Genomic DNA, 7,369 nt, shown 5'->3' with positions numbered 1-7,369 from the left:
GCCCCGGGTCCCCCCCACCCGCTGTGCTCCCAGCTGCGGGCACCGCTGCGGATCACGGACCGCATCCTCGGGCTTTGCGGAGCGGGGCTGTAGTACCTTCGCGTTAAAAGCCGCGGAACAGCCATATAGACACCCCTCTCTAGATCTGTACTTTAATGGAACTACTTATAACGACTTCTCTTTAGGGAAAAGTGCTTCCCTGAGATGTTTGAGCAGTGTGTGTTAATCGATTGGATGAGAAACAGCGGCAGAAAGCCACAAGCCTTCGCTCTGCCAGCCACCCATCTCCCACGCTCTCGCCTTACATCGTTCCCCCGTGTATGCGTTGTGCCCGGAGAGCCGTCCTTGACCCCGTGGGGATGCTCTCACAGCTCCCAGACATACTCACAGACCGCAGCGCCGTTTGTGGCTCTGCCCCAGTAGGTACTGGAAACGAGGTATCTCTGACCTCTCGGGACAACTTTTTTATGTGAAAGGAGCCCACGAAATGCGTGAGTCCACCATTCCGGTACTTCCTCTCAGTGCTTACTGGTTTAAGGAGTCATCCTAACGAGAGGTTCATCTCGCAGAGTGCTGTGGCACATGGCTGCAAAAACTTGGAAGAGGTTTTCTTAGCTTTATTTATTTATTTAGTGTGTCTGATCCTGAGAATTCATGATTTCATAGTGCAGCAGAACATCGTGTGGATGAGGCTGTTATTGCAAGCATAGATAAAACAATCTTTTCTCACGTTTAGCTGTATAAAGTACATCACTTTTTTTTTCCTTTTTCCCAAGCAAACCAGTACATTCATCTGAGTTTGAGGAGCTGCCCAAACTAGGATCTCTTGCAGAACAGGTTTAAAGTGAGGTCTGGTTGCCTGGAGCATCTTGATGAGTAAATTTGTTGAGTACCTTTCATAAGAGTTGCCTATCTTGCTCTGCATCTGTGGTTTAATGTAGTAAAATCTCATCTGTCTAGTGTGATGCGCTGTCATCCTCTGCTTTTTGTGGCTCTTCTGCGGCTCAGCCGAAGGGAAGGATGTCGTTTGGAGATGCTCTTCATGCCTGCTGGACACTGCTCTGCAAAATGAAATAGGCTGCAGGGCTTAGGACTCAGCGGCATCAGTGTGAGGGACCGTACGTGGGGTGTGCAGCACAGCGCTCCAGGGCTGTGGGTTGTTTTCCTCTGGAGTAATCCCAAACTAAATCCTGGATGGAATTCTCCCCAGTAGAAGAAGTTTAGTTGATATTCAGGAGTGGTTTCATTAAGCATATTAGAATCAAGGAGCAAATTGAATTTCTTCCAGCTTTACTGGGTGACTTGCTCCAACATCTGGAAGAATCTGGGCTAGATGATGCTAGATGAGCATCATCAGAGCCTTCCTTTGCTCAATTCAGGAAAGACTGCTCTGAACCCAGCACAGCAGAGGTTTGCTTCTGGAAAATCCTGCGTGTTTTCACTCCATCTCAAAGAGCTCAGGTTTCAGTCCAGAATCAGAGGGCTTCACCAAGCTCTGTTTTCACAACAATGCTGGAAACGGTTTGGTGTTGCTCCAAAGTGGAAAGAAAAGCATACTTGGAAACTTCAAAAGCTGCCACCAGGAGGACTGTCACCCCATGGCTGGGGCCACAGGAGCCTGGGCTGCTTTGGTTTGGCACCCGCTGGAAGGAGGAGACCTTGGTTTTCATTCAGTTATTACCGTTACTAAGTGCTTAAAAATCCAGCAGTCAGGAATGGAGGTAAATATTATCCTTTTTCCGTGCAGGCAGGCGAGTGAAGCTGTGGGAGAGCCAGTGTTTGCTTTATAAACCCCATTATTTTTGCTGCGTTCCCCCATGCACTGCTGCCAGAGCAGCAGCTCTCGATGAGAGGCTTTGGGCTGCATTGTAGGGTTTGGCAATGCAAGTGTTAATCTCTGTGCAAATTATAACTCAGTCAAACAAGTTACTTTTTGTTTTATATTACCTGTTTATGTTTTGAGCTCTTGCTGTGTCCAGGACTGAATGTGGACAAGGAATGAAACGCCTGGGTGTGTGGTAAGAGCCAGCAAAAAAAAAAAAAAAACCCGCCCCTAAGAAGGCTCTTGTTTGGTATGAAAGAGCCCAAGCAGCCGGTCTGAATGAGAGCTATGGAGAAAGTCCAGGGCTTTGTGCTCCCGGGTTAGGCTTAACCACCTTGCGGGCAGCAGAGACCCGTCAGCGCAGGGCTCTGACACAGCCACGCCGCGGCAGTGACTGAGAATCACTGTCAGGATCTACTTATCCTCTTCTTGCTCTTAGCCTAGGGCACGCCAAGTTTTCCTCCAGCTGTCCAGCTTGATTCACTGCTTCCGGTGCTCACAGCGTGGCCCTGTGCGGAGCGACCCGGGCAGCCACCCCTTTTCATTTTTCGGTGCACTATTCACATGGGATACAGCAATAATCCCTTTTCCAAAGCTCTGGAGACAGAAAGTTCTTGGGACGGGAGAAAACTCCATGTGGTTCTTCAACAAGCTCAGAGTTCGAGCGCAAGGCATTTTGTTTGGAGTGTGCAGTCTCTGTGCTGAGTCCTCGGTTGAAGATTTGTTTAATGAGTTACTGACAGTAGCAGTTAATAGCCGCACTGGGGGGAGCTGGGGCATCGCTGGTATCGAAGGGCACATTCATAGCCGCAGGCATGCTTAAACAAGCTGCTGCATTCAGAGCCGGTACCACTGATGTTTGCTTCAGCTTAACTTCTGTGGTTCCACTTTATTTTTAAAGCCCAAACACTGAGGATTTTGCAAGTGAAACTGGCACGGTACGCTTGTGCTGCTGGCCGCCAGCAATCCAGGAGCAAGGAGCGTCACAGCTGCCCTGGTTGCTGCTGCCTCAGTGGGTGCAGAGCCCCTGCCAGTGTTAAGGGCAGGGAGAGAGCCCTTGGTCGTGGTGTGGGATCTGCCATCCTGGCCAGCCCTGAATGTGCCCCAGTGCAAACACGCTGCCAGCCTGAACCTGGATGTGCTGTGGAAATGACTCTCTTAATGAATTAGAACTGATTTACCGTCACATGAGTCTGCTGTGGAAATTACCTTTGTGGAAGGGGCACTCGAGTATCTTCCAAGGCTGCTTTAAGATGAAAACTTAGGGGAGGTGTCCCCCATATATTCAGCTGGAAAAATAGAGAAGATGCGCCTAGTGTGACTTTAAAAGTTGGCATCTCGGGAGGTTTTGGACAGCCACCTCCATATTCGAGGCTGGTCAAACAGCAGTTGCTTCTGTCCGCAGCGATGGAAGTGCTTCACTAGGAAGAGGAATAGCTGAACTCTTTGGTGAGCAAGAAACCATTGAAAAGGAGGAAGTAAAAGGCACTAGGGGTTCTCAGCCTCTCCACACAAGTTTCTGTCTTTTTAATTTTTTGAGGGGGAGGAAAAGAAAACAAGACCTCCTTACAGGTGCAGAGATTTATACCTTCTCCTGCCTTTTAAGCTCCTGGAGTATGCCTTGTACTGATGCTACTGTATGTTTGGCATTAAGAATGAAACCCCTGGACACTGATTTGGAGTGAAGTAACCGTTCAACCCACCAACTCACTGTCGTTCTCTCTTGCTGAAGGTCTCAATCTGTGCACCAGTGGAAGCGCCACGTCCTGCGAAGAGTGTCTCCTCATCCATCCCAAGTGTGCCTGGTGCTCCAAGGAGGTAGGCGAGCAGACCTCGTTTGTCTCGCGTGCTTTTGGTAATGCCGGAAGGGAGCTATTCCCATTCCTCAACTGTTCTGTGCAGAAAAAGTGGGTGAGGGCAACGGCTGCTCCACGCTGAGCATATTTTGAGTATATGTGACTCCTCAGCTGTTTGACATTGTAGGAAATAAGTCTCTGACCCCGCTGGCTCCTGTGCATCCTCAACAGAGCAGCACTGTTCCTTCAGTCCTTCTGTCCCTTCAATTACCTTCTTGTTTTTGGTGGGTGCTGGGTCCCTGCATGGGCTATGTGTTGCAGGGAGCCTTGCTCAAAAGCTCTCTCCCTAAAAAGCCGCAAGCCCTTGGCTGATGTCCTGCTACGTGTCCCTAGTTGTGTGGCCTGGCGTGGCATGGGCTCTTTGTTTGAAACAAAGATAATTCTGCTTTCTGAATCTATTGTGTCATTTTGGGGGGCAACCCATGCTTCTGGCATCTGTGACCGATTGTGGCGATGAGTTACACAGCTTAACCGCCTGCTTCAGGGTGAAAATGTGTCCTTATGTTGGTGCTGAAGCTGCTCACCCATAGTTTATTTGGGCCTCCTTGGTTTGTGAGAAATTGCAAATATCTTGCACTGCTCATGAGTTTAGAGATAGGTAAGATATATAGATATATATAACCAAATAAACATGTTATCACGTAGACTTATGATTTCTAGAGAACAAGTTGTGTGAAAGACCTGATAGCGTGCAGTGCATAGGTACCTGTTGTCTGCCTAGCGCCTGCATCTGACCTGTGTTTAAGAGAGGAAATTGGATGCTTACAGATGCAGGGAAAGACCCTGTTTACTTGCAAGTGTGACTGCTGTGCCAGGAAACAGCTTTGGGCTGTGAAGAACCCCAGAGCAATGGATGATCTTGAACCTCTAGATGGGCATGACTAGGAGTGATGCTGTCCTGTTCCCTGCTGACCCTTTTTGCTCCAGTGTGGGCGTTCCGGTCCCATTTTGGGGGAGGCAAGCTGTGGGGTTGAGCACACCTTCCAGCTCTGGCTGGTGGTGCTGAGCTGAGGATGCAGGCACTGCCCATGTGCCCCTTCACTGCCTCCCTTCCTCCTCTGGCCAGCCCTCCCCGGCGTGGCTGCAGCTCCTCAGGGCAGAGGATCAGGATGGGGATGGGCATGGGGCGAGGGGAGCTCCCATGTCCCGCGGTTTAACTGGGTCTCGGGAGGTACCCCAGCCTCTGGCTCTCCAGGTCTATTTCAGTTGATCTTCTGACTTGTAAGCACAGCTGCAGCTCTCCAAGGAAAACCTTCTAACGCTCTAACACCATGCTCCCTGACAGCATAATAGCCTTCCTGCGTTTTTTTCCAGCAAGGCGAACGGCATGCAGGAGGGAAAGGGTAAAGCAATAGATCCCGCTTTTGAGACATCTTGTAAACAGCTGTAAGAGCTCCTCTTCCAGCCAGCTCATCTGCGGTGCTGAGAACGGATCCAGGAACGCTGGCTATTAAGCTATGGGTACCCAAGAGCTTGGGGGGGGGTTGTTTTTACTTTTGGTATCAAAAGGCAACTTTTTTTTTCAAATTGCTGCCAGTGGAAATGTTTATCTGGTGGTCGCTGTGACCGCTAATTGTATGACAGCCCATGGTACAGGCAGCCTGACTCTTACCTTGCAAACAGGAGAGTGACCAAAAAAGAAATATTCCTAAATGGAATGGAGGGGCCAAGAAGGAAGACGGCTGTTTACAGGGAAGTGCTGTAATACTTCCTGACCTTTAGCCTGCAGCAGCTATTTAAAAACATGTTTCAAGGTGGTTCATGCCAAGAGCTACATGTTTAAAAGCTGCTGTCCTCATTACATGCTAAAACTTAGTGACTTCTAATTCTGAATTCTTTTTTTTTCTAAATTTACTCTTTGAAACTAATTATTTCTCTTTAACTGAGAGTGTCTGGTGAGGTAATGGGATTATGAAAGATTATCATCTAGAGGTTTTTGACTTGAAAAGTTTTAAAGTAGTATTATAAACTCTTTAATATCCTCTTTTTTTGCATAGTCATTTCACCACCTTATTCCCCTCTGCTGCAGCCTAGCCAGGTACGCTTGTTCCATTACTTCTAGTCTGTTTTCATCAGCTATTTCCACTGGCTGTCATTGACTGTGTATTGCCTGGGAGCATATACGCCAGTCAAATTCTATAGCTCTGCTGCCGTTTAAGGAGCGGGGGCAAGATACTGGAGTGGTTTCCACAGATGCTAGTTGTGGTAGAAACATGATCGAGTTGATTAATGTGTTATTTTCGGCTCCCTTTTTGCTTAACAGGTTTGAGAGCAAACTGGGCCAGCTGTGGGCATCTTGGCAGTGCTGGGTTAACAGTTGGACTTGGTGATCTTAAAGGTCTTTTCCAACCTAAACGGTTCTATGATCTTTGTTGGCAACAATTAATAATTTTGACATGAAGTATTTGTAGTGGAAGTCTATAGGTACATGTAATTCTCTATGTATTTATATATATTATAATATGTGTGTATGTATTAGACAGAAAGTGTAGAGTCGTCTATAATATATACACAAAATATAGTTAAATATATTTTTAATTTATATTGTATCTTCCTTTGAATATATCCCTTCTCATGTATAATATTCCTCCCTTTGGGGAATAAGATGTCTTGGTGGTGCCATCATACCTGTTTCTTCTTTGTCCTGCCATGTGCCCAGCTGTGCTGATGCTGTGAGGGATCCCTCAGCTGTGGGAGAGAAGCAGTTCAAGCAGGAAGGCCATGCTGATTCTCAGAGATGGTCATGCTTCATGCAACCTCCTGCAGCGTTGCATCCTTCTCCATCACCCTTTGCAGTCTGGGATCCAGGCTTTGCATGACCGCGGAGGAGCATAGTCTTGGGTGTTCATGGATGGCAACTAGGGGTTAGGAGCACGCGAAAGCGGTTCCATGGGTTCAAGGAGCCCTATCCTGGTAATTTTCCAAGGGGGATAATGTTCCCTGTATTTACATTGCCCTGACTTGTGAGAGTAGAGCATGCGTATAGATCTCTGCTCCTGTGGGAGACGGTGATGATGGATGGGCTGATGATGGATGGGCTGATGATAGCAGCTTCTGGTATCCAGCAGTCCTGGGGCTGCTGAGCTAACCACAAGTCTTTGGGCTGTTGGAAATTTGGAAGCAGGCATCGATTCTGTTGGCTCGTGGAAGAATACCTTGAAAGGCAGGACTTCAATGAGGTGATCTGTGTGAATGGCACTTAGAGGGAGGTATCAATGTGCGGCCTTAATCACTGCCTGAGCATTCCTTGAAACAGGGCTGTCTGGGGGAAATGCGCGACCCTTGGGTGATGGAGACTGCTGCAGCCCTTCCATCCATGCTGGGATCTGAGGAGATTCCTCAGCTTCTCCTGCAAGCTCCAGAACAAGTTGGAGGTTACTAGAAATTGCTGACGTGCTGCTGGTGAAAGGCTCTGGCTGGAAACTGCCCGCTGGCCCACAGGGTTGCTGTGATGTGTGTGGCAGCCTGGTTTTCATGGGTAGGAGTGAAGCGTGCTCGTTGGCTTTTTGCAGTGATGTCAGTTTGCCCAGGCTTAGCTGAACTTGTTTGGCTTGCTGGGGAGAGCTCTGGAAGTGGGTTCAGCCCTGTCCTCCAAGTTGCCAGGTGGCATGTTATAGACAGGTGGGGTTTGTGTTCATGGTAAACCTTCCTAGAGGGATGGCAGGGGGCACGGTCTCCGAAAGAGCATTCA

At 48.4% G+C, this 7,369-nt stretch overlaps 1 protein-coding gene across 1 annotated transcript in view; it reads left to right on the top strand.

Moving 5' to 3' along the window:
- The first annotated feature begins 3,565 nt into the window (after positions 1-3,565).
- The window catches only part of ITGB5 (integrin, beta 5), a 57,940-nt gene continuing 54,136 nt past the window's right edge, over positions 3,566-7,369 (top strand). Inside the window, exon 1 of the mRNA XM_010132142.1 lies at positions 3,566-3,640. The gene's annotated coding sequence lies outside the window, so the exon portion shown is untranslated. The remainder of the gene's footprint in view (positions 3,641-7,369) is intronic.

This window comes from Buceros rhinoceros, unplaced genomic scaffold (assembly GCF_000710305.1).
Source record: "Buceros rhinoceros silvestris isolate BGI_N320 unplaced genomic scaffold, ASM71030v1 scaffold7030, whole genome shotgun sequence".
Classification (NCBI taxonomy): Eukaryota; Metazoa; Chordata; class Aves; order Bucerotiformes; family Bucerotidae; genus Buceros; species Buceros rhinoceros.
The sequence above is the reverse complement of the archived record's forward strand: the minus strand, read 5'-3'. Positions and strand labels throughout refer to the sequence as shown.